This window comes from Rattus norvegicus, chromosome X, assembly GCF_021556685.1.
Source record: "Rattus norvegicus strain SHRSP/BbbUtx chromosome X, alternate assembly SHRSP_T2T, whole genome shotgun sequence".
Lineage (NCBI taxonomy): Eukaryota > Metazoa > Chordata > Mammalia > Rodentia > Muridae > Rattus > Rattus norvegicus.
Window position 1 is genome coordinate 96,042,948 of NC_141554.1, and position 26,148 is coordinate 96,069,095.

The 26,148-nt window shown below is 36.5% G+C and overlaps 1 pseudogene; it reads left to right on the plus strand.

Moving 5' to 3' along the window:
* The first annotated feature begins 6,503 nt into the window (after positions 1 to 6,503).
* Positions 6,504 to 9,410, plus strand: Kansl2-ps2 (KAT8 regulatory NSL complex subunit 2, pseudogene 2; annotated as a pseudogene).
* The last annotated feature ends 16,738 nt before the right edge of the window (positions 9,411 to 26,148 follow it).

Below are 26,148 nucleotides of genomic sequence, written 5' to 3' on the forward strand. Positions count from 1 at the left end.
TACCATGTATGTCTTTCTGTGATTGGGTTAGCTCACTCAGGATGATGTTTTCCAGTTCCAGCCATTTGCCTACGAATTTCATAAAGCCGTTGTTTTTGATAGCTGAGTAATATTCCATTGTGTAGATGTACCACATTTTCTGTATCCATTCCTCTGTTGAAGGGCATCTGGGTTCTTTCCAGCTTCTGGCTATTATAAATAAGGCTGCAATGAACATAGTGGAGCACGTGTCTTTTTTATATGTTGGGGTATCTTTTGGGTATATGCCCAAGAGAGGTATAGCTGTATCCTCAGGCAGTTCAATGTCCAATTTTTTGAGGATCCTCCAGACTGATTTCCAGAATGGTTGTACCAGTTTCCAAACCCACCAACAATGGGGGAGTGTTCCTCTTTCTCCGCATCCTGGCCAGCATCTGCTGTCCCCTGAGTTTTTGATCTTAGCCATTCTCACTGGTGTGAGGTGAAATCTCAGGGTTGTTTTGATTTGCATTTCCCTTATGACTAAAGATGTTGAACATTTCTTTAGGTGTTTCTCAGCCATTCGGCATTCCTCAGCTGTGAATTCTTTGTTTAGCTCTGAGCCCCATTTTTTAATAGGGTTATTTGTTTCCCTGCGGTCCAACTTCTTGAATTCTTTGTATATTTTGGATATAAGGCCTCTATCTGTTGTAGGATTGGTAAAGATCTTTTCCCAATCTGTTGGTTGCCGTTTTGTCCTAACCACAGTGTCCTTTGTCTTACAGAAGCTTTGCAGTTTTATGAGATCCCATTTGTCGATTCTTGATCTTAGAGCGTAAGGCATTGGTGTTTTGTTCAGGAAATTTTTTCCAGTGCCCATGTATTCCAGATGCTTGCCTAGTTATCTTCTATTAGTTTGAGTGTGTCTGGTTTGATGTGGAGGTCCTTGATCCACTTGGACTTAAGCTTTGTACAGGGTGATAAGCATGGATCGATCTGCATTCTTCTACATGTTGCCCTCCAGTTGAACCAGCACCATTTGCTGAAAATGCTATCTTTTTTCCATTGGATGGTTTTGGCTCCTTTGTCAAAAATCAAGTGACCATAGGTGTGTGGGTTCATTTCTGGGTCTTCAATTCTATTCCATTGGTCTATCTGTCTGTCTCTGTACCAATACCATGCAGTTTTTATCACTATTGCTCTGTAATACTGCTTGAGTTCAGGGATAGTGATTCCCCCTGAAGTCCTTTTATTGTTGAGGATAGCTTTAGCTATCCTGGGTTTTTTGTTATTCCAGATGAATTTGCAAATTGTTCTGTCTAACTCTTTGAAGAATTGGATTGGTATTTTGATGGGGATTGCATTGAATCTGTAGATTGCTTTTGGTAAAATGGCCATTTTTACCATATTAATCCTGCCAATCCATGAGCATGGGAGATCTTTCCATCTTCTGAGGTCTTCTTCAATTTCTTTCCTCAGTGTCTTGAAGTTCTTATTGTACAGATCTTTTACTTGCTTGGTTAAAGTCACACCGAGGTACTTTATATTATTTGGGTCTATTATGAAGGGTGTCGTTTCCCTAATTTCTTTCTCGGCTTGTTTCTCTTTTGTATAGAGGAAGGCAACTGATTTATTTGAGTTAATTTTATACCCAGCCACTTTGCTGAAGTTGTTTATCAGCTTTAGTAGTTCTCTGGTGGAACTTTTGGGATCACTTAAATATACTATCATGTCATCTGCAAATAGTGATATTTTGACCTCTTCTTTTCCGATCTGTATCCCTTTGATCTCCTTTTGTTGCCTGATTGCTCTGGCTAGAACTTCAAGAACTATATTAAATAAGTAGGGAGAGAGTGGGCAGCCTTGTCTAGTCCCTGATTTTAGTGGGATTGCTTCAAGTTTCTCTCCATTTAGTTTAATGTTAGCAATTGGTATGCTGTATATGGCTTTTACTATGTTTAGGTATGGGCCTTGAATTCCTATTCTTTCCAGGACTTTTATCATGAAGGGGTGTTGAATTTTGTCAAATGCTTTCTCAGCATCTAATGAAATGATCATGTGGTTCTGTTCTTTCAGTTTGTTTATATAATGGATCACGTTGATGGTTTTCCGTATATTAAACCATCCCTGCATGCCTGGGATGAAGCCTACTTGATCATGGTGGATGATTGTTTTGATGTGCTCTTGAATTCGGTTTGCCAGAATTTTATTGAGTATTTTTGCGTCGATATTCATAAGGGAAATTGGTCTGAAGTTCTCTTTCTTTGTTGTGTCTTTTTGTGGTTTATGTATAAGAGTAATTGTGGCTTCATAGGAGGAATTCGGTAGGGCTCCATCTGTTTCAATTTTGTGGAATAGTTTGGATAATATTGGTATGAGGACTTCTATGAAGGTTTGATAGAATTCTGCACTAAACCCGTCTGGACCTGGGCTCTTTTTGGTTGGGAGACCTTTAATGACTGCTTCTATTTCCTTAGGAGTTATGGGGTTGTTTAACTGGTTTATCTGTTCCTGATTTAACTTCGATACCTGGTATATGTCTAGGAAATTGTCCATTTCCTGAAGATTTTCAAATTTTGTTGAATATAGGTTTTTATAGTAAGATCTGATGATTTTTTTGAATTTCCTCCGAATCTGTAGTTATGTCTCCCTTTTCATTTCTGATTTTGTTAATTTGGACACACTCTCTGTGTCCTCTCGTTAGTCTGGCTAAGGGTTTATCTATCTTGTTGATTTTCTCAAAGAACCAACTTTTGGTTCTGTTGATTCTTTCTATGGTCCTTTTTGTTTCTACTTGGTTGATTTCAGCTCTGAGTTTGATTATTTCCTGCCTTCTACTCCTCCTGGGTGTATTTGCTTCTTTTTGTTCTAGAGCTTTTAGGTGTGATGTCAAGCTGCTGACATATGCTCTTTCCTGTTTCTTTCTGCAGGCACTCAGCGCTATGAGTTTTCCTCTTAGCACAGCTTTCATTGTGTCCCATAAGTTTGAGTATGTTGTATCTTCATTTTCATTAAATTCTAAAAAGTTTTTAATTTCTTTCTTTATTTCTTCCTTGACCAGGTTATCATTGAGTAGAGCATTGTTCAATTTCCACGTATATGTGGGCATTCTTCCCTTATTGTTATTGAAGACCAGTTTTAGGCCGTGGTGGTCCGATAGCACGCATGGGATTATTTCTATCTTTCTGTACCTGTTGAGGCCCGTTTTTTGACCAATTATGTGGTCAATTTTGGAGAAAGTACCATGAGGAGCTGAGAAGAAGGTATATCCTTTTGCTTTAGGATAGAATGTTCTATAAATATCCGTTAAGTCCATTTGGCTCATGACTTCTCTTAGTCTGTCTACATCACTGTTTAATTTCTGTTTCCATGATCTGTCCATTGATGAGAGTGGGGTGTTGAAATCTCCCACTATTATTGTGTGAGGTGCAATGTGTGTTTTGAGCTTTAGTAAGGTTTCTTTTACATATGTAGGTGCCCTTGTATTTGGGGCATAGATATTTAGGATTGAGAGTTCATCTTGGTTGATTTTTCCTTTGATGAATATGAAGTGTCCTTCCTTATCTTTTTTGATGACTTTTAGTTGGAAATTGATTTTATTTGATATTAGAATGGCTACTCCAGCTTGCTTCTTCTGACCATTTGCTTGGAAAGTTGTTTTCCAGCCTTTCACTCTGAGGTAGTGTCTGTCTTTGTCTCTGAGGTGTGTTTCCTGTAGGCAGCAGAATGCAGGGTCCTCGTTGCGTATCCAGTTTGTTAATCTATGTCTTTTTATTGGGGAGTTGAGGCCATTGATATTGAGAGATATTAAGGAATAGTGATTATTGCTTCCCGTTATATTCATATTTGATGTGAGGTTATGTTTGTGTGCTTTCATTCTCTTTGTTTTGTTGCCAAGACGATTAGTTTCTTGCTTCTTCTAGGGTATAGCTTGCCTCCTTATGTTGGGCTTTTCCATTTATTATCCTTTGTAGTGCTGGATTTGTAGAAAGATATTGTGTAAATTTGGTTTTGTCATGGAATATCTTGGTTTCTCCATCAATGTTAATTGAGAGTTTTGCTGGATACAGTAATCTGGGCTGGCATTTGTGTTCTCTTAGGGTCTGTATAACATCAGTCCAGGATCTTCTGGCCTTCATAGTTTCTGGCGAGAAGTCTGGTGTGATTCTGATAGGTCTCCCTTTATATGTTACTTGACCTTTTTCCCTTACTGCTTTTAATATTCTTTCTTTATTTTGTGCGTTTGGTGTTTTGACAATTATGTGACGGGAGGTGTTTCTTTTCTGGTCCAATCTATTTGGAGTTCTGTAGGCTTCCTGTATGTCTATGGGTATCTCTTTTTTTAGGTTAGGGAAGTTTTCTTCTATGATTTTGTTGAAGATATTTACTGGTGCTTTGAGCTGGGAGTCTTCACTCTCTTCTATACCTATTATCCTTAGGTTTGATCTTCTCATTGAGTCCTGGATTTCCTGTATGTTTTGGACCAGTAGCTTTTTCCGCTTTACATTATCTTTGACAGTTGAGTCAATGATTTCTATGGAATCTTCTGCTCCTGAGATTCTCTCTTCCATCTCTTGTATTCTGTTGGTGAAGCTTGTATCTACAGCTCCTTGTCTCTTCTTTTGGTTTTTATATATCCAGGGTTGTTTCCATGTGTTCTTTCTTGATTGCTTCTATTTCCATTTTTAATTCCTTCAACTGTTTGATTGTGTTTTCCTGGAATTCTTTCAGGGATTTTTGCGATTCCTCTCTGTAGGCTTTTACTTGTTTATTAATGTTTTCCTGTGCTTCCCTAAGTGTGTTCAGGTCTTTCCTGAAGTCCTCCAGCATCATGATCAAATATGATTTTGAAACTAGTTCTTGCTTTTCTGGTGTGTTTGGATATTCCATGTTTGTTTTGGTGGGAGAATTGGGCTCCGATGATGGCATGTAGTCTTGGTTTCTGTTGCTTGGGTTCCTGCGCTTGCCTCTCGCCATCAGATTATCTCTAGTGTTACTTTGTTCTGCTATTTCTGACAGTGGCTAGACTGTCCTATAAGCCTGTGTGTCAGGAGTGCTGTAGACCTGTTTTCCTCTCTTTCAGTCAGTTATGGGGACAGAGTGTTCTGCTTTCGGGCGTGTAGTTTTTCCTCTCTACAGGTCTTCAGCTGTTCCTGTGGGTCTGTGTCTTGAGTTCACCAGGCAGCTTTCTTGCAGCAGAAAATTTGGTCTTACCTGTGGTCCCGAGGCTCAGGTTCGCTCGTGGGGTGCTGCCCAGGGGCTCTCTGCAGCGGCAGCAACCAGGAAGACCTGTGCCGCCCCTTCCGGGAGCTTCAGTGCACCAGGGTTCCAGATGGTCTTTGGCTTTTTCCTCTGGCGTCCGAGATGTGTGTGCAGGGAGCAGTCTCTTCTGGTTTCCCAGGCCTGTCTGCCTCTCTGAAGGTTTAGCTCTCCCTCCCACGGGATTTGGGTGCAGAGAACTGTTTATCCGGTCTGTTTCCTTCAGGGTCCGGCGGTGTCTCCGGCAGGGGTCCTGCCGCTCCTGGGCCCTCCCCCACGGGAGCCCAGAGGCCTTATACAGTTTCCTCTTGGGCCAGGGATGTGGGCAGGGGTGAGCAGTGTTGGTGGTCTCTTCCGCTCTGCAGCCTCAGGAGTGCCCACCTGACCAGGCGGTTGGGTCTCTCTCTCACCGGGTCTGGGAGCAGAGAGCTGCTGCGGGCCGGGATCCGCGGGTGTGGGACTTCCGGTAAACCCAGGGTTATCTCTAAGTGTAACAATTTTCTTCTGAAAACTGATTTTCTAGCATTTTTTTTTTTTTTTTTTTGCTCAGAAATGGTTATGCTACTTCTTATCACATATGGTCATTATAAAGCTGCTCATGAAACATTTTAGGAGGAAATAAGTTATGAAATTATCAATAACAAGAAATTTTCTTCATGAATTCAAAATGTAATTACTTCTTGGTTAACAACTAATACTGCTTTGAGGACAGAAGTCCTAAAAGTATATTTGAGAACTGAGGGAACACAGGCTTCTAATCAGTTTTGTAGCAGACTAATTTACAGTTCTCCTGGATGGTAGCATCACTGCTTTAGGCATAACATTATTTGGAGTAAATAGACCAACTAGGTCTATCCTTACTAAGAAAGAATGAAGAACAGCAAGAATATGCATATGGCATTAACTTACCAGGTTTTGTTTTTACACAATTGTTAAAATCCTATGTACCAAACACAAATCAGTTTCATCTAGCATAGTATTATGTCAGACATTATGCATTGAAATGTCTATTAAAAAATAATGAATCACTAAAAACTTAAAAGGGAGTCTGGTCCTCCTGGAGCACAGCCAACAGAGGTGAATTACATGCATGCAATCCACTGACCTTCACTGTCTTGCTCTGAACTCGTCCTTCTATCCTGAGCAACCTTCCCGGAACACATGAGCATCCTGCTTCCCCATGAAAGCCTGTTGGGACTCCAAGAAAAACCAGCTTCGGACACTGACCCACCACTCCCTTGACTGTCAGGTTTTCTTGAGGCACAGTCTACAGAAGTGAGTTTTACATGGTCACTTTACCTCCGTTGTCTGGCTCTGGCCTCACCCTGTCATCCAAAAGAGCCTTGTGGGACGTCACGAGTGCCCTCCTTTCCCATGGAGGGCTATGCGAGCCCCAAGAACAACCAGCTTTGAACCCTACCACACCAATCCATATCAGGTATAGGGAGAGCAGGGAAGATACTATGAAAGGTAGTTGGGGGGGATCGATATGATGTGAAGTGGACCTAGGATGGGTCCAGGGGAAGGCTCCAGAGTGCCTATGATGGTTACTCTAGCTGAGACTCCTATCAGTGAGGGATATGGATCCTGAAGTGGCCATTCATGTAGCCAGGCAGTATTCCCAATAGGGATAAGGACAGCAACCAACTCACAAAACCTTCCAACCAAAATGTGGCCTGCCTCCAAGATTCAGAGGAACAAAGAAAGAGCAGAGAAGAAGGGAATGGATGTTCAATGACTGGCTCAAATTGAGACCCATCCCATGGGCAAGAACTAATCTCTGACACTTTTAATCATACTTGTTATGCTTGTAGACAGGTATCTAGCATACCTGTTTTCTGAGAGGCTCCACTTGGCAGCCAATGGAAACAGACGCAGAGATCACTAGCCAAACATTAGATGGAGTTCAGGGAGTCTTTTGGAAGAGATGGGGGAAGGATTGAGGAATTAGAAGAGGGCCCATACATATACAGCCACCCAATTAGACAAGATGGATGAAGCAAAGAAGTGCAGACCGACAGGAGCCGGATGTAGATCGCTCCTGAGAGACACAGCCAGAATACAGCAAACACAGAGGCGAATGCCAGCAGCAAACCACTGAATTGAGAATAGGACCCCCGTTGAAGGAATCAGAGAAAGAAATAGAAGAGCTTGAAGGGGCTTGAGACCCCATATGTACAACAATGCCAAGCAACCAGAGCTTCCAGGGACTAAGCCACTACCTAAAGACTATACATGGACTGACCCTGGACTCTAACCTCATAGGTAGCAATGAATATCCTAGTAAGAGCACCAGTGGAAGGGGAAGCCCTGGGTCCTGGTAAGACTGAACCCCAGTGAACTAGATTGTTGGGGGGAGTGCGAGTGCGGCAATGGGGGGAGGATGGGGAGGGGAGAACCCATAAAGAAGGGGATGGGGGAGGGGGATGTTTGCCCGGAAACCGGGAAAGGGAATAACACTCGAAATGTATACAAGAAATACTCAAGTTAATAATAATAATAAAAAAAAAAAAAGAAGAGGACAGAACCTGAACAGGAAGACTAACAGTGTCAACTACACTGAACTCTTGGGGGCTCCTAGAGACAGAATCAATAGCCAGACAGTCAGTACAGGCTACTCTTAGGCATCCAGAACATAAACAGAAGAATTTTAGCTTGGTCTTCAGGTGGATCCCCGAACAATTAAAATGTGGACTGTTCCTGACTCTGTTGGCTACCTGTGAATATTGTTTCCCTAATTGTGCTGCTCAGTGGCAGAGAATGTGCCTAATCTGGCAGTGACTTCCTGTGATTGGTGGGGTGATATTCAGGGGGCTCTCACTTCTCAAAGGAGAAGGGCTAGAGGGGAATTGGTGTGGATCTGTGGAACAGGTTACTGGGAGGAGAGGGGGGCTATATTGGGATGTAAAGTGAATAAATTAATAAAAATAAATTAATAAGAAGACAGTATAATAAAAATTTAAAGAGTCAACGTACATGTCAAAATTTTAAGTCATTATCCAACGTAAAATACACATTCAAACGACTATGGGATACAACTGAACATGTAGCAGAATGATTACAATTTAATATTGATAAAGGTGTTACTGAATTGTAGATGCTATAGAAAAACAGGGGTTCTCATAGTAAAGATTGAAATAAAACTGATACAAAACCTTGAATATTAGGGATTTGGGATTCCTTAAGTTGTTAAATAAGTATCCTAGAATGCGACAATTCTACTTATTTTCCCAAAGAATTGTGATAGCAGTACAGACATTTGTAGTTAAATCAGACTTGTTCGCAAAAGCTAATAATAAAAGAAATTTATAACCAGTAGAAAGATTTTTATTAAAAAGGAACCTCTGTAAGGTATGTTAATCTCTTCACATGGAATATTGTAAAAGGAGGTCAAATTGAGTTACATAGTGAGTTATAATCTATGTAGAGATTATTTATTCAATAATAATAGTAATAATAATAATAATATAATACCCAACGAAAAAGAGAATAACTACCATTATTTACATAATGGAAAAGTGGAACATAAACCTTTATGCAATAGTCTCCTGACTGGCCCCAAGTGACTTTTGGCCAAAGAGAGGGATAAACTGAAGCAACTAAAATGTCTTATATGATACTGTTCACACTCTGCAGTATAAGCCTTCCTACACAGGCAGCTGAAGTAAAACAGAATGCTGGCTGATGCCAGAGATGGGGCTGCTTAATAGACTCATTTTCTAGTCAGAGGTGCTTAGCCTTTGTAGATCATGATCACTGTTCCAATTTGTCTCTTCAGATGACCAGATACTGACTTACTCATATATGTCAGGATACAAAGGCAGTTCTCTTCAAATGCTGACAGGAATCTGAAGAGGTACCCTGCAAGAAACCAGTTCCTGTAAGCCATTCTGAGGACTCCTGCTGGCCACTGTATTGTCAGTTGCCTATTCAGATGTAAAAGATCAAGCAGAACTTAGATGTTGTGGGTGGTGGTATGCCACACTCTATGTTGCCTTTGCTTTTTGATCTTCACTAACTCTTAAAGATCATTCAGTCACAGAAATTGTTGGAGGCCCAGGGCAGATGCAGGTGGATTGGGGGTGGGTGCAGATCCCAGAGACCCCAAAAATGTAGAAAAGGCCTGTGCACTATTCCCTTAATGTAGATTGACTACTGCAAATGGAAAACCAGAAACCACTACTATCAGTTGACAATTCATTCTGGCAATTCTTTGCCTTTGGATTTGAATTTTCCATTCTTCAGACAAGTGTATCTCAGATCTTCTTTCATTGAACAGGGACAACTCAGACTACATAGTTTCCTTTGAGGCTTTAGAGTGCTATAGACACATATAATCCAACTGTGTGCCAAATGGATCTTTAGTATTTAAGTTTTGGAACTTTTTTTTTTTTGAAAGGATGAGCGTGAGGCGATCCCTGCCGTTGGGATGTAATGAATATTGAAGACTGTGCCTGGGAAAAAGACATTTATGTAACGGGACTTTCTAAGCCATGGACAGAAATCTACATGGATGTCTAGGCGGAGTTGTGATCAAGAACGATGCTCTTCAGGTGTTGGCTATTAATGTCTGGCTAGCTTTATCTAAAGGCCTGTATTTAAGCCTTTCCTTACTCCACATAATTAGGCAATATAAACCCCTTTTCCAGGTGAACTGTGACTGAGTAAAGCAGCTCACAGTTCTGAGTGCTCCTTAATGATTTTTTCTTTTAGCTAATGCACGTTCTGTGGTGTAAAATATAAATGTAAAATATAGTGAAATTGCTGTATATAGTTTCTATTCAATAGTAAAAGGTTATGTCAATGTAAAAAGTAGTAATAATAGAAAGCTCTGACTTTTTATTATTTTATGCTTGTAAATCCAGGAAAGGATGATAAAGAATTCGAGCCTAGTCTGAAGTAGTTAATGAAAAATTACCCTATAGAAAAAGGATAGACTCTAAAATAATCTATTTACTTAATACTGGGAGAAAAATATGTAATTGATCTACACAGGCTAGATACAAAAGGAAGTATATAGTGAAGTTCCCTTTATTTAATATTTTAAGAAATCACACTAATTTGTGGAGATAGAAATTAGATAGTGGTAAATAAGAAAGTAGCGATTTGCAACAGGAATAGTGCTGGAATGAAAATTTAGAGTGATAGAAATACTTACATCTGTTTTGATGTTGATATATGTTTATAACATCATTAATCTTTAGTATAGTGACTATTGCCAACAACAATATAATTTATGCTTATAAAGGTCAATGGCAATTAAGTTATACCTTCAAAATCATGATATGATATAATATAAATCTTAATTTGCTTGATGAAACAGTTGTATTATAAGCACTTATATGACATCATCATGATATAAATAGTGAACAAATATAACACATTTATCAATTAAAATATTTAAAAACTTAAAAACAAAAGTAAACTGAATTAAATAAACAGTGAAGGCTAACTTCATGGTAATAAACACTGAAGGCTAGCTTTCATGGTAATGTAAGGCACTATGCAAACTTCCAAAGGAGAGAGGAAACAAATAGTCCTATCTTGTTATGATGCCTATGAATTATATCAACTAAAAGCATGACAGAGTATTCCTTTTTTTATTCAGTAGTGGTGAACATACCTTGGCAGTAAGCAACAGATATTCCTAGTTAGACTTAAGATATACTTAGCAAGACAGAGACCCTGTTTGGTACTACATAATGTAAGTGAAACCATGGTTATTGGTGGAGTATCTCCAATCACTAATTTACAAGACCAGCAAAATTCTGAGCAGCAGAATAAGAACACTTATTCTTGCTTATACCCACAGATAAGTGTGGTCTTTCCTCTTCATCAAGGAAATTTCATTTTAACAGATGGAGACCACTACAGAAAAAATACAACTAATGAAAGTCCAGAGTTGTAGAGTCAAGAATAGATGGATAAATCTACAAACCAGCATAAGAGAGAAAATTGGAGAAGTGAAGATAGAAAGACTATAAGAGGCAGAGGGTTAGGGAGTTTGATATAAGCCTGTATCTCACAGTAATATCAGAAGCTACACCCATAAAGCCTTACCAAAATGACTTCCCAAATGAGAACTGAACAAAGATGACATGACAGACAAACCAAAGTGGAAAGGGAAAAAATACCACGTGGCATCAACTACATACAAATTACTCAGAAAACTGAGATATAACACAGTGCAATCATTCATTCATAAGATGGTAGACATTTGGATTTTTAAAAATATTTCACTGCTGTTAATTCTGTTGATATGGGTATTATATTTGAACATAAAACTGAATAGCAGCTTTCATATATTTTGTTTATACACATACAATATACTGTTTATGTTTATATACATACAAATATTATTATAAGCTAAATTGGACATTTTTACCTGATAGATTACTTAAGTGGCAAAAACATTACTTTTCAGGAGTGTCTGAAAGTTTACATTCTGAGTAAAATGTGCTCTTTTTTTATTACAATTACAACAAGTTGCAGTGATGTTATATTTCTCCATAGGTTAGATATATATTTCCTGTATGGATAATGATGTTAGGCATCTTTTTGTATACGGATGTATATGTCTTACATATTTGTTTGTTTAGAATTACATAGCACATTTCTTTCTTTTTTCCTTTTTTTTTAAGCAAGCCACTTGTCTTTTGATGTTTTGATTATCAGTCTAGCCTTTAATGGCTAAGACATCTATCCTGTGCCCCAACATTATATTGTTGACCTAATGGAAATTTAAGGATGGTCAAGAACAAATAATTTCAGACTAATGCATCTAGAAGGCTACCATCATCCTTAGAATGTATTAGGAAATGAAATTCTGGTAAGAATTCAAAACACTATTATTAGAACTGAGAGAAAGCTAAAAAAAATCTGTTAGTATCTTGTACTGGGGAAATTGATTTTATGTACTTTCTAAGGATGTTGTAATAGATTTGACTATCCTGTGCCTTTTTTCCAGATAGTTTCCTGGTTACCCCCTCTCGTATCCCCCTTCACCCTGATTCTATGAGGATGCTCACCCTCCCACACACTCATTCCAAGTCACCACACTAGAATGCCCCTATACTAGGGAAATGAGCCTATACAAGACCAAAGGTTTCTCCTGCTATTGATGCCAGACATTGAAATCCTCTGCTATATATGCAGCTGCAGCCATGCATCCCTCCATGTGTACTCTTTGGTTGGTGGTTTAGTCCCTGGGAGCTCTGGGGTATCTGGTTGGTTGATATTGTTGTTCTTTTTATGGCATTGCAAACCTTTTCAGCTGAAGCCAAGAGGTGCATGTTGACAGAAGACTTGTAGAGCTGTATCCTCAGAGGCTCTGCCAGAGCCTGACAAATACAGAGGTGGATGCTCACAGTCCACTATTGACTTGAGAACGGGGTCCCCAACAGAGAAATTAGAGAAAGGACTGAAGGAGTTGAAGGGGTTTGTAACCACATAAGAAGAACACAATATCAACCAACCGGACTCCCCCAAATTCTCCAGGACTAAACCACCATTCCAAGAGAACAAGGAGATGGACCTATGGCCCCATTTGCATAGGTAGCAGAGGATGGTCTTGTAGGTTATCAATGGGAGGAGAGACCCTTGGTCCTATCAAAAATCATTGCCCTAGTGTAGGGGAATGACAGTGCAGGGAGGTGGGTAGGAGTATATGCATGGGTGAAGGAGCTCCCTCATAGAAGCAGGGAGGATGGTGGAGATATTGAATTTCTGGGGGGGAAACCAGAAAATGGGACAACATTTAAAGTTTAAATTTAAAAAAAATAAAGAAATATTCAACATCTTTAGTCATCAGGGAAATGCAAGTCAAAACAACCCTGAGATTTTACCTCCCAACAGTCAGAATAGGTAAGATCAAAATCTCATGTGACAGGACATGCTGGCAAGGATATGGAGAAAAAGGAATACTCTTCCATTGTTGGTTGGATTGTAAGTTGGCACAACCACTGTAGAAATCATTCTGTAGGTCCCCCAGAAAATTGGACATAGTGCTACTTTTAGACCAAGCTATACCACTCCTGGGCATATATCTAAAAGTTGTTCTAACATATAACAAGGACACATGTTCCATTCTGTTCATATTAGCCTTATTTATAATAGCCTTAAGCTGGAAAGAACACAGATGTCCTTCAAAAGAGGAATGGATATAGAAGATATGGTACTTTTACACAATGAAGTGCTACTCAGCTATTGAAAACAATGACTTCATGAAATTTTTGGGCTAATGGATGGAAATAGAAAATATCTTCCTGACTGAAGTAACACAGTCACAAAGAAAACACATCATATTCACTTATTGATAAGTGGATGTTAGCCCCAAAGTTCAGAATAGCTATGATACAATTCACAGACCATATTGAAAGTCAAGAAGAAGGAAGACCAAAATGCAGATGCATCATTCCTTCTTAGAAGGTGGAAAAAAATACTTACGGAAGGAAATACAGGGAGAAAGAGTGGAGCAGGGATTATAGAAATGGTCATCCAGAGCCTGCCCCACCTGAGGATCTATTACATATGCAGCCACCAAACCCAGTCACTATTACAGATGCCAAGAAGTACTTGCTAACAGGAACCTGATACAGATTAAGATGCTTGCAACTAACCATCAGACTGAACACAGGAACCCCTATGATGGACATAAAGTAGAGAATGAAGGAACTGAAGGATTTTGCAATCCCTTAGGAAGAGCAATAATATCATACAAACAGACCTCTACCCAGAGCTCACAGGGACTAAACAACCAACCTAAGATTCCACATGGAACGACCCATTGCTGCAGCAGCATATGTAGCAGAGTGTGGCATCAATAGGAGGGGAAGTCCTTAGGCCAGTGAAGGTTTGTTTCCCCAATGTAGTGTAATGACAGGGTTTTCAGATGGGAGTTGGTAGGGGGGAGTTGGAACATCTTCATAAAAGCAAGGGGAGGCAGCATGGGAGAGGTGGGGAAGGGGATAACAGTTGAAATGTAAATACATAAACTATCCAATAACAAAAGAGAAGCTGATGATCCTGGGCAGCTGTTAGTCCCTAAAGGAACACCAATGTCAGCTCAGGCTACTACATCCTGCAAAACTCTCAATTACCACAGATGGCAAAACGAAAATATTCCATGACAAAACCAAATTTACACAATATCTTTTTACAATTTCAGGCCTAGGAAGGACAATAGATGGAAAACGATAACACAAAGAGGGAAACTATGCCCTAGTAAAAGCAGGAAGTTAATCTTTTTTCAACAAACCCAAAAGAAGATAGCCACACAAACATAATTCCAGCTCCAACAACAAAAATAACAGGAAACAACAATCACTATTCCTTAATATCTCTTAACATCGATGGACTCAATTCCCAATAAAAAAGACATAGACTAGCAGACTGGATATGTAAATAGGACCCAGCATTTAGCTGCTTATGGGAAAAGCACCTCTGTGATAATGACACACTATCACAGAGTAAAAGGCTGGAAGGTATTTTTCCAAGAAATGATCCCACAAAACAGGCTAGAGTAGTCATTCTAATATAGAATAAAATCAACATTCAACCAAAGATTATCAAAAAATATAAGGAAGGACATTTCATACTCATCAAATGAAAAATCCTGTGTCTTTTCATTTTGTGTTCTTAGTGTGCTATACATCATTTTCATGACACAATTCCTGAGCCAACCAGGACAAATATCTATCAACACATTCCTTATTTTATAAAAGTATATTTCAATTTGTTTGACATAGTTAGACAACTGATGAATATGTCAAAAATCATATCAATTTAAGTATATTTGATTTATGTTTATTTTTCAGGTTGTTTCTAATGTTCTTTTAATATTTCTAAAAAATATATTATTTTTTGGTATCTGTGAGTGCTTGCCTATATTTATATCTGTGCACAGTGTGTGTGTCTTCTTGTCCAAAGAGGATAGATGAGATTGTCTAGTAAAATTCAATCTTACTTTGTACTGGAATGCTTTCCTGTCTCTTTCATTGTTTCACTAACAAAGGAAAGAGCCTACTTTTTATCTGATATCACAGATCCAAAGTAAATTTTGCGAAAATCTATCTAGTCTGTGACTTGTCAGTTTAGGAGATTAAGAAAATTCAAATAATCTGATTTCAAAATGGGCAAAAGATTTCAGCAGAATTTTATTCAAATAATACATATAAATTCACAGCAAATAAATGAAATGTTTCATAGCTTAATACTTACTTGAGTATTCAGATGCATAGTGATGTTAAGTATTGACTTGAATATAGAGAATTAGGAACTTGTGTGCCCTAGTGATGTAATTTAAAATGGTAGAGTTTTGACATTAAATATTTGCTATTTTCTCAAAAATTAATAAAAAAATCACATAATTTAGTTATTCTACTTCCTAGAGTTTATCCAAAACGTCACAAAAATAGGGTATAAGAAAGATATGAGTGCATTATTAAATTAACTATTATTCACTAGAATTAATTGTCATCTCAGTGGTTTAATAATGAATTAACTCATGCTTTCTAGCTCTTTCTGAAATTTAGCTATCTGGTTCAACTCAGCTGTTCTGGTTCAAATTCCTCTCCAAATTGTCTGACTCAAACTGGCTTATCTTGGCTTCTGACTGAACTCTTCTACTTGACGTCAAACTATCTATGACAATTTGTTCTAATCTTCAGTCTCCATCTTATTCTCTGTAATCAACTCTATCTTCTGGCTTACACTGACTGCATTGTACTCACTGTACCGACTTCCAAATAACTGACACTCATTCGGTATGCTATTTTTAAATAGCTTCTTTTCTCATGATATTTGGCCATATCTTATTTCTGAATCATTTTATCATATCTTTCTCTGATTTGGCACTTGTCTCTTTGCCCCTCAATTGGATGACATTTTCAAACATGGCTGCTTCCTTCTACAAACAAATTTTACCTTAAAGGTATATTGTAAGGGCATTTCTCTATTTTAGTCAGAGGTGTGTGATGTATCAGCATTCTAGCCAGATAATACAGAACTATGTCTTTGGATGTGATCTCTTGCCAGCACACAGAACTAGATTTTTGGATACGATTCCTTGCAAGAGAGCTCATGTTGCTGGACTAAAATTCTTCTATAGTATATTTATGTTAGCAGCAACATTTTATCACGAGAGTCAATGGTCAAAGTAATTATGAAACCAAAGTAAAATAATGGATAAAATGTAGTTTACCAATACATAGTCTATTATTTATATTTAAAGGGTTAATGAAAAATTAATGAGATGACTTAACAGTTAAGAACATATTTGTCTCTTACAGGAAGCCTACATTCAGTTCCCAGATGCCACGTGATGGTTCATATTTGTAACTGCAGTTCCAAGGGATCAGACAATGCCTTCTGGAGTACATGGACAACAGTCATACATATTGCATACACATACATATGAACAAAACACTCATGCATAAAATAAAAATAACCATTAAAGTATTAAATAATGTGAAACAAATTGAAACATGCATGACCATGTTGTACATCATAGAATTTGAAATATATTTTATAAAGGACACATATTATATCATTCACCTTATATAAGTTATATAGTATAGTCATCCTCATAGATAGATGCCTTTAAATTTTACAAAAGGTAAAAAGGCTGAACATGCAAAAAGGATGGAAAATTATTTAATAAATAAATATTTCCAACATTTCAAGAAGAGAAAAGCTTTTAGATGTATACATAGTAAATATGCTTGTTTACTAAGCAACTAAATCATTAAGATGCTTAGTATTATGTATTTTATCTTGATTTAAAAAGTATTCAGTATCATACTGTCAAATATTTTTATGCACAAATATCTCAGAACAATAGCAAACCCTCTAAAAAAAAAGAAATGACTGAGAGCAATTCTGAAAATTCCAAGGTTACTACACAAAAGTCATTAGTTTCCTTAAATTCCAGTAAGAAGAAATTTAAGACTAAAGTTAAAAGCATGATAATTGTATTTTAACATAAAATTTGTCCTTGTATTTTATCACTTTAAATGGTTTGCTTTTTTCCTGTATTGCTGATGATGAAGCTACTATATTATTCGGTACAATAAAGATTGTGTTTCTTCTAGTTTAATTTATGTCTTTCCTTATACACTTTTGTAGCTGTAAATTACAATATCACATACAGGAATTTTAGCTTTTATTGTGATTAATGTTCTCTATTTTTGATGACTTTTAGTATTATTATTTTTAAAACTTATCTAGTAATAATTTGGTCATTTTTTTCTTTTCTTTATGTGTCAATCACATATATGCTGTAAAACATATATGTGCAAAAACTTTAGATATGTTATCCTCTCTTTTTCATTGTTTTCCATCCACTATTTTAGTTTTAGAAGTATATTATGACATGACTGGAGCTCATAGATTTGTCACTTGTTTTATTTCATTAATGAGCTCATCAAAGGCAATGCATTCATGCTCTATAGAATTAATGTAATACTATCAAAACCCAAATCAATTGTTTATAGAGATAGAAGTAACCAATAGGTTGGGAAAAGATCTTTACCACTCCTACATCTGATAGAGAGATAATTTCCAATTTGTACATGGAACTGAAGAAGTTGGACCCCAGAGAACCAAATAACCCTATTAAAAAATAGGGTATATACCTAAACAAAGAATTCTTAACTGAGAAATATTGAATGACGTAGAAGTCCGTAAAGAAGTGTTCAAACTCATTAGTTGTCAGGGAAATGCAAATCGAAACAACCTGAAATTCCACCTCACACCACTCAGAATGGTTAAGATCAAAAACTCAGGTGACAAGAGATGCTGGAAAGGATGTGGAGAAAGTGGAACACTCCTCCCTGCTTGGTGGGTATGCAAGTTACTACAACCACTCTAGAAAGCAATCTGGAATTTCCTCAGGAAAGTTAACATAAAACTTACCTGTGGATCCAGCTATTCCACACCTGGAGATATACCCAAAAGATGCTCCAACAAAGAAACCTCCTCTGCTATGTACATAGCATCCTTTTTTTTTTTTTTGTAATATCTAGAAGCTCTAAAGAACCGAGATGTCCTTCAACACAGGAATGGATACAGAAAATGTGGTATATTTACACAATGTATTACTACTCATCTATTAAAAACAATGACTTCATTAAATTCATAGGCAATTGGGTGGAACTAGAAAATATCATCCTGAGTGAGGTAACCCAATCACACAACATAAAATAAAATAAAATAAAATAAAATAAAATAAAATACACATGGTATGCACTCACTGACAAGTGGATATTACCCCAAAAGCTCACATACCCCAATGCACAATCCACACAACACAGGAAGCTCAAGAAGAAGGATGTCCATGTGCAAATGCTGCAATCCTCCTTAGAAGAGGGAACAAAAATATTAATAGGAGGAAATACAGAGACTAAGTTTGGAGCAGATACTGATGAGAAGGCCATCTAGCGACTGCCTCACCTGGGGAACCAGCCCAGACACATATAGCCACTAAACCCAGACACTATTGCTGATGCCAAGAAGTGCATGCTGACAGGAGCCTGATATAGCTGTCTCCTGAGAGGCTTTGCCAGAGAATGGCAAATACAGAGGTGGATGCTCACAGTAAACCATTGAACTGAGAATGGGTCCCCATTGGAGGAGTGAAAGGATTGAAGGACCTGAAGAGTCTTGCAACTCCATAAGAACAACAGTATCAACCAACCAGAGGTATCTGAGCAATTTACCTGCTACTTAGTCACATTCCTGTTAATCACTCTGACCACAGAACAAAACAAAACAAAAAGCACACATGGACAAAATCATTTAATAAAAGTCTGTGCTTATATCACTCCTATACTTAAAGTGATAATATATAAAAGTTCAAACAGTCCATTTTCTTTCTTTATTTTTATCACAATTTTTATAGTTATAGGTGCTATCATTAATGTCTGGTGTGTGTGTGTGTGTGTGTGTGTGTGTGTGTGTGTGTGAATGTTTATTACTTGGGGCTATAATTGAGATGACTATGATGGCTATTCCTCATCAATATGACTGCATTTGGACTTAACTGTAATCCAGAAATGGAGGGCATATCTCTGATCCAAATTTTGAGGCATCATGCCCATAGAAAGTCCAGCAAGGTAGTACATGCCTTTAATTGCAGGAGATTGAGGCAAGTACATCTCTGATATCAAGGCCAGCCTGAGAAAAAGCAAGTTCTAGATCCAGGCCTAGAGGTACACACCTTTAATATGAGATATACCTTTTACTGGTGACCAACATAAAGACATTGGAAGAAAAAAGACTGACTCTTCTTTGCCTGCTTGCACTTGCCAGCACATCTGGTGAAACTTATATCTTGATAGTTCCAGCTTATACAGAAGACTAGGTGAAACAAGTAACCTCATAGGACTGAGCAACTTCTAGGTTTTTGATCTTCCTATTCATGGCTGCCCATTGTTTGAGTAGTTGGACTACAGAGTAAGTCATTTTAATTAATTCTCTTAAAATTTAGAAATATTCTGTAGGTTCTGTGATTCTAGAGAAACCTGACTGATACAATGATTAAATCTTATTGTCATAATCATCTGAAATCTACAAGATTCTATTTATTAAATAAATCTTTTGGGTTGCAGGAAAAAGTAATTCTTACCTTTGATCATTTCAAAATGATAGAACTTCATATGTTTTTCAAAAGTAAGTTAATAAAGCAGTGAGGTCAGTGATCCAATAGTAGTTGTGCATTAATTAAACCAGATTAAGTGGTGTAACATAAAAAAGTAGTACTAAATGTAATTTTAGTTCTTTTAGATTAGGAGAAATATGCTATAAATAATCTATAGAATTTAAAATCATCATTAAAATGAAAATTGAAGTTAAAAGAATAGATTCATAAAATCGGATGTCCCATTGAACCTCAGACTTACAAGTATACTCTTTGTCACAATTTTCATTTGATAATTCTGTAGATGTTGGAATATAACTTTGGTTATTTTATTCAGTTTTCCATGAATAGCAAACTCTATTTTCTCCAACTGTCTGGGTGGGATACTATGGGTCTATAATACCTACTTTGTAGCATGTAATTCCTACTACCCCACTTTGAGCTCTTTTTGGACCATATTACCAGCCCTGCTCATGTTCTCTCATATCCATGGATGAAACACATATATATTAACTTATTTCAGTATGCTTTAGCTCAATGGCCAGGTTCTTCCTCAGCTGGGGCAACCTTCTTTTAACTCCTAGATCAACACCTCTGATTTTGTCATTTACTTAGTTGTCTGGTTATCGTCTAGATCTGACATCAGCTTAATTATGTTTCTAATATTCCACCTAATATACCAGGACCATTTGGTGAAGCAGTTGATGTCCACTCTACCCAAGATCTCATATGGCTAATGGCTCTTTCTCCCTCTGAAGCATGATGAAATGCTTTTACTTCCCTGCCTGCAGGAAGACTGGAAGGTCCCTCTATTTGACCCAGCACAATGGCCACTGGTATCTTTATTGATTCATCAAGAACCCATAAAGGAATAGGACCTTAATTGTTCACACACAGATTCCCAATCAAAACATCAGAACCAACCCCTACAATACTTCATGCAGGAGATTGAAGCAAGCAGATCTCACAAAGTATGTCTGCAATAAAGAATAATTTAAAGGCCAACCTGGAGAACTTAATTTGAAACTCTTTCAACATTTTAAACAAAGCAAAACTTCTTAGGTATATATTTCAGTGATAGAGTACTTGTTAAACATATGTAAAGACTCTTGTAGGAGTAATTTTTTTTAAAACTTTCAATTTATAACAGAAATTAATTGTTTTCAAATATATCTAAATATTCATCCTGAATTCAGTGATTAATTCATAATAAAATGTTATCATTAAACAAAATATACAGAAAAAGATAATTAAAGCAAAGTATTTCCACTTAATTGGAAGCCTGGAATATCTGCAAATTCTCAGACTGTAGCAAAAATAAACTACTCTTTGAAATGATTATGTTTGGGGAATTGATTTTGTTATAGTTCAATTGTGACATTATTATATTAAGTAAATAAAAGTTGAGGGGTGAGGCTTTATTAAACTTTTATAAAATAAAAAATGGCTCTACAAAACTATAATGATTCTTGTTTTAAATCTTCCCATTTTGCATTAAACATAGGAGAAGAAAGAAGATATATACATTTCATGCATGAATAGAGAAATAGAAGCATAAAATCTCAGTATTAGCAGAGTAGAAATGAATTACATAAGACAAGAAACAGATTCAAATGAAATTAAAATAACAATATGGGTTTCCTTTAGCATTACTGTGCTCACAAACTAATTTTCTGTAGTTTTCACCTTTATTGTTAGAACTAAAAGAAAGCTAAATAAATATACTCCACTGTATGACTATTAGACTTACTTACGTATATAATTTTACATTTTTTTCAAAAAATGAATTTATTAATGACAGAATTGAAGACGTAATTTCATTTTGATGGGGGCATCTATCTGTTATCAGGAGGTCACTACATTATTATATATCATCTTGAATATATGACAACACATTTCATACTTTCTATAGCAAGGGGTGACATTTTAAATGACTGGAATGTAAATAAAATAATTTCAATTAAAATATATTTCATGGCTTTTATTACAACAACATTCTGTGCTACTATGAGTAGGAATACAGGTCAGATTTTAGAATGTTTTTATCAACCTATTCAAAATGTGGTGTTATTCTGAAATCTCTAAAGACAAAAGGTGACAGGACAGAAAATGAACAATGACAAATGATCAGCACAATTCTGTTCCTAAGTATTACATGGTTAGTTAAGGTCAGACATGCTGTTTACCACATTTATTACTCAAGGAAGTTATAATTCATAGGAAAGGCCACCCTGACTTTCCCTTATCACGAAGAGGTTGTATCATGGATTCAAGTTCACAAGCAAAAGCAATACCAGATTACTTCAAGTGGTTTTTAGGATGACTGAACTTATCCATTCTAGGCTTTCCTCTACATAAATCAATTTGGCTCATCATTATGAGTTTCATATAATGAAATTTAATTCCCTTTTTTTAGTTATGGTTCAACAATGAAAATATAAGTGTACCCATTGGGTTAATGATATAGAACCAATAAGAAAATGACCAACAGTAGATTTACTGAGAATATTCACTCCTACTGTAGGTATTTGAAAAACAGTCCTTACCTCACTAAATCCTTGGAAGATTAAATCAAATAATGTTTGAGAATGTTTTAACCTAGTAAGGGGCACATTGTAACTGCTCAGTAATTAAACTATTTCAGTGGCAGTAGTATTCATAATTACTTTTAGATATACTGTAAGGAAGGAATGATTTGATAATCACGGTTTACTTCATTTCAAATAAATGATCACATTATTTACCTCTCAAAAAGACAAAAATTCTAAATCTATATTACTCTTAAATCATAATCCATTCAAAGTAGAATACTTAATAGGATATATCACATTTGATTAACAAAATTATTGTTAAACAGAATCTTTCTCATATTATGGAAATCATCCATTGGAGAAGAATCTTCCCATTGAGAACCAACTTGATTTCTTCATTTTCTATGACTGAAGTATGTGACACATTCCTAATGAAATTTTATTAATTTCTGGTGGGTGATGAAGAACAATGCTAATATCCTATGCTGCTTGAAAGATATATGCATGCATGCCTAAAGAAGAAACAGGGGAAGTCTCTCAGATCTGACATTAGCCTTCTTTTTTTTTTTTTTGTTTGGTTGTTTGTTTTGTTTTTTTTGTTTTGTTTTGTTTCAATAACTTATGGCCTCTGGAAGGAACTTTAGTTCCTCAGTGTAGGGTAACTCCTATTGAACTCATTTACCTTTGTATGTATGTGTTAGGGGCATGTGTGTGTATTTGTGTGTGTGTGTGTGTGTGTGTGTGTGTGTATGTCTGAAGGTTATGCATGCAAAATTCCTTGGCTGGTACTGAATGCATTAATGATATAAAAAGTAAAAAGAACAGTTACATATCTGTTAATTTATGTTGCTGTTGTTACTGTAAGTACTTACTATATACTTATGGCATAATGATATATATTTATCTCTCATAAGAAAGAAGTGCAAAACCAGGTGCCAGGAGACCCTCAGTTCGGGAATTATTTATGTTCCCACTGTGTCTAGTGGAAAGCTAAAGGAAACAAATTTTCCCATGATACTTCTTATAAGGATAATGAGCCTACTGTTAAGAATTTTTTTTCTTAACAGGGTTAAGGTTGGGAGGGGAACACCCATAAGGAAGGGGAGGGGGGAGGGGGATGTTTGCCCGGAAACCGGGAAAGGGAATAACACTCGAAATGTATATAAGAAATACTCAAGTTAATAAAAAAAAAAAAAAGACTCATCCCATGTAGCGGCAGTGGAGTTTGACCACCAGTAGCTAAGAGAAGTGGAATTTAAAGGAAGAAACCACAACCCAAGGGGGTAGGGATGGCGTCATTGGAAAATGTCAAGAATACCAGTGAAAAATCACAAGGAGGAGCTTCCTGTTTCTCAAGATTGTTTAACTTTATGGTCCGCTAGTTCCTGGGAGAAGCTTCCTGCTTCTCAAGATTGTTCTCTAAGATTTTAATCTAACTTTTTGGTCAGCTAGTTCCTGGGAGAGAATTGTCGAACCAGCCGATGTAATTACCCATTCTATGGTCCTAGGAGAAGCTTGCTGAAACATATAATCCCAGGGCCTAACCGGTTTTTTTTTCTTCTACTCTGAATCTTTGTCTTGGGGGGGGGGGGGGGAGCAACCTTAAAACTTCTACCTTTCAGTATGTTCCCTGTATTTCTACCCTCTATTAAAAGTAAAAATAAGCAAAAAAAAAAAAAAGAATTTTTTTTTTTCGGAGCTGGGGACCGAACCCAGGGCCTTGTCTACCACTGAGCCAAATCCCCAACCCCTACTATTAAGAATTTTGAGCCTCTCTAAAATCCTATGTTACAGGTTCTTCTGAATAAGTATGGTGTAGAGATAGAGTGTTGTCATGAGCCAATTTTTGCCCTCATAATTTCACAAATATTTGCCTCATTCCTTTTAGATATAAGGATATAAAAAGATTACCATCCAGTAGGAGATTAGACTTCACAAGAGACTTAATCTAACTGTAACAAACCATAAACAACAATATTCTGCTTTTTAAAACTGAACAACTTTATATTATTATTTTAAATCGGTTTGAATGGTATAAGACAGATCTCTATCAGTGTCTTCAGGTAAATTATTTAAAGGTTACACAAAAATCACTGCAAGGAGCTCATAAAAAACAAGGTTTTATCAAAAGCTGTTTGTAAATATATATTATAGAGATTAGTGGATTAGGGCTTAGTAAGCAAAAAAAAAAAAAGTAAATCACAATACAGGAAAGACATTATGTTGGACAACAAAAATGTAACCCCTAAATGTATTCATGCCATAATCTTTAGAAACATTAAATATGCTCACTTTCATAGTAAGGTGACTTTGAAGATATGATTAGTGTTTTGTACTTTGGATAGGGACATGATCCTGGATTAACCATGTTGGGCCAATCTAATAATATGAATGCTGAGATTAACAGCAAACGATCTTTCATAACTGTGATCCATAAAGGGTACGTGATAACAGAAGCAGGTTCAAAGACAACATTCAATGCTGCTAGCTATGAAGATGAAGGAAGTAGGTCAAAAGCCAAGGAATATAAAGACCTCTAAATGCTGGAAAATATAAGAAATTGGGTTTCATTCCCTAGCAAACAGAAAAGAAATAAGCTTTAGCCCAGGACCACATTTGGTTTCAAATCCCTTGAAATGAGATAATGTGTGGTATAAACTGATATATTTGTGATATTTTTCAGCAGCAACAAAACAGCAAAGTAAAAACAAGTACAGGAGACATGGAAATCTAGGATATGACTGGCCAAAGTATGTGAGAATTGCTTTATTTCAAAAATCTACCTTCAAAAATGTAGCAAAATCTTGTTCCCAATGCTTTGTTTCTTTTGTTTTAAACATATGTGTGGAAAAGAGAGCCACGCAATTGAACTCAGAGAGAGCAGTGGGAGTGCTCTGAAAGAAATGCTTCAGAAAAATATATTAAAATAATCTGAAAGAAAATTGGACAACTACAGTCATAAATTGGAGAGTGAATGGAAGGAACATGAGAAGTTGGAGGAGAAAGCAGAATGACAATAACTGATATAAATATAGTGTAATAATATGTGGAGTTCCCTAAAACTTTTAAAGTAAAAAAAGTTTTTCTGACCAGCAAGATGGTTCAAAAGGTAAGAGTGCTTGCTGCCAATCCTAATGACCTGTATTCAATCCCTTCCACAGGATAGGAGAGAATTAGTTCACACAAGTTTTGCTTTGAAATCTGTAAATCCACCATGGCATATGTATGCATGCATAAACACACACATATACATATAATATGTAGTTCATTATGAGTAATCATTAGGTAGTTAAATTTCAATACCACAATAAGATGTCAACTCTCACTTGTTAATGTGGCTATTTTTAAAAGAATCAAGCGGTATTTCTGAATGTGCAGAAAATGTTTGTGAAAATATAATTAATGTAATTTTATGGAAACTATTATATTTACTTGAAAATTTAAAATCAAAGATATGCCAGTATATTAGGGTAGAAATTAATTTCTGAATTATTACCACCAAATTGGTTTGGGGCAATTTTTTTCTAACACAATTAAGTAAAACCTCATTAATGAGTCATATTTCTTTTCAAGTTAGGACTCTTTCTTACATTATCTTGGTTATTTCTTGCCAAATAACAATCTTGGCATAAGTACACCATGCAAAGTGGTAGTGCTGAGTTCTTAAGAAAGTAAACTGGCATATTTTTATTCTCTTAATATTAGACATAAAATATCATACATTTTCTACTGCTTTACAATCTCAAGGTGCACAATACTTTTTAT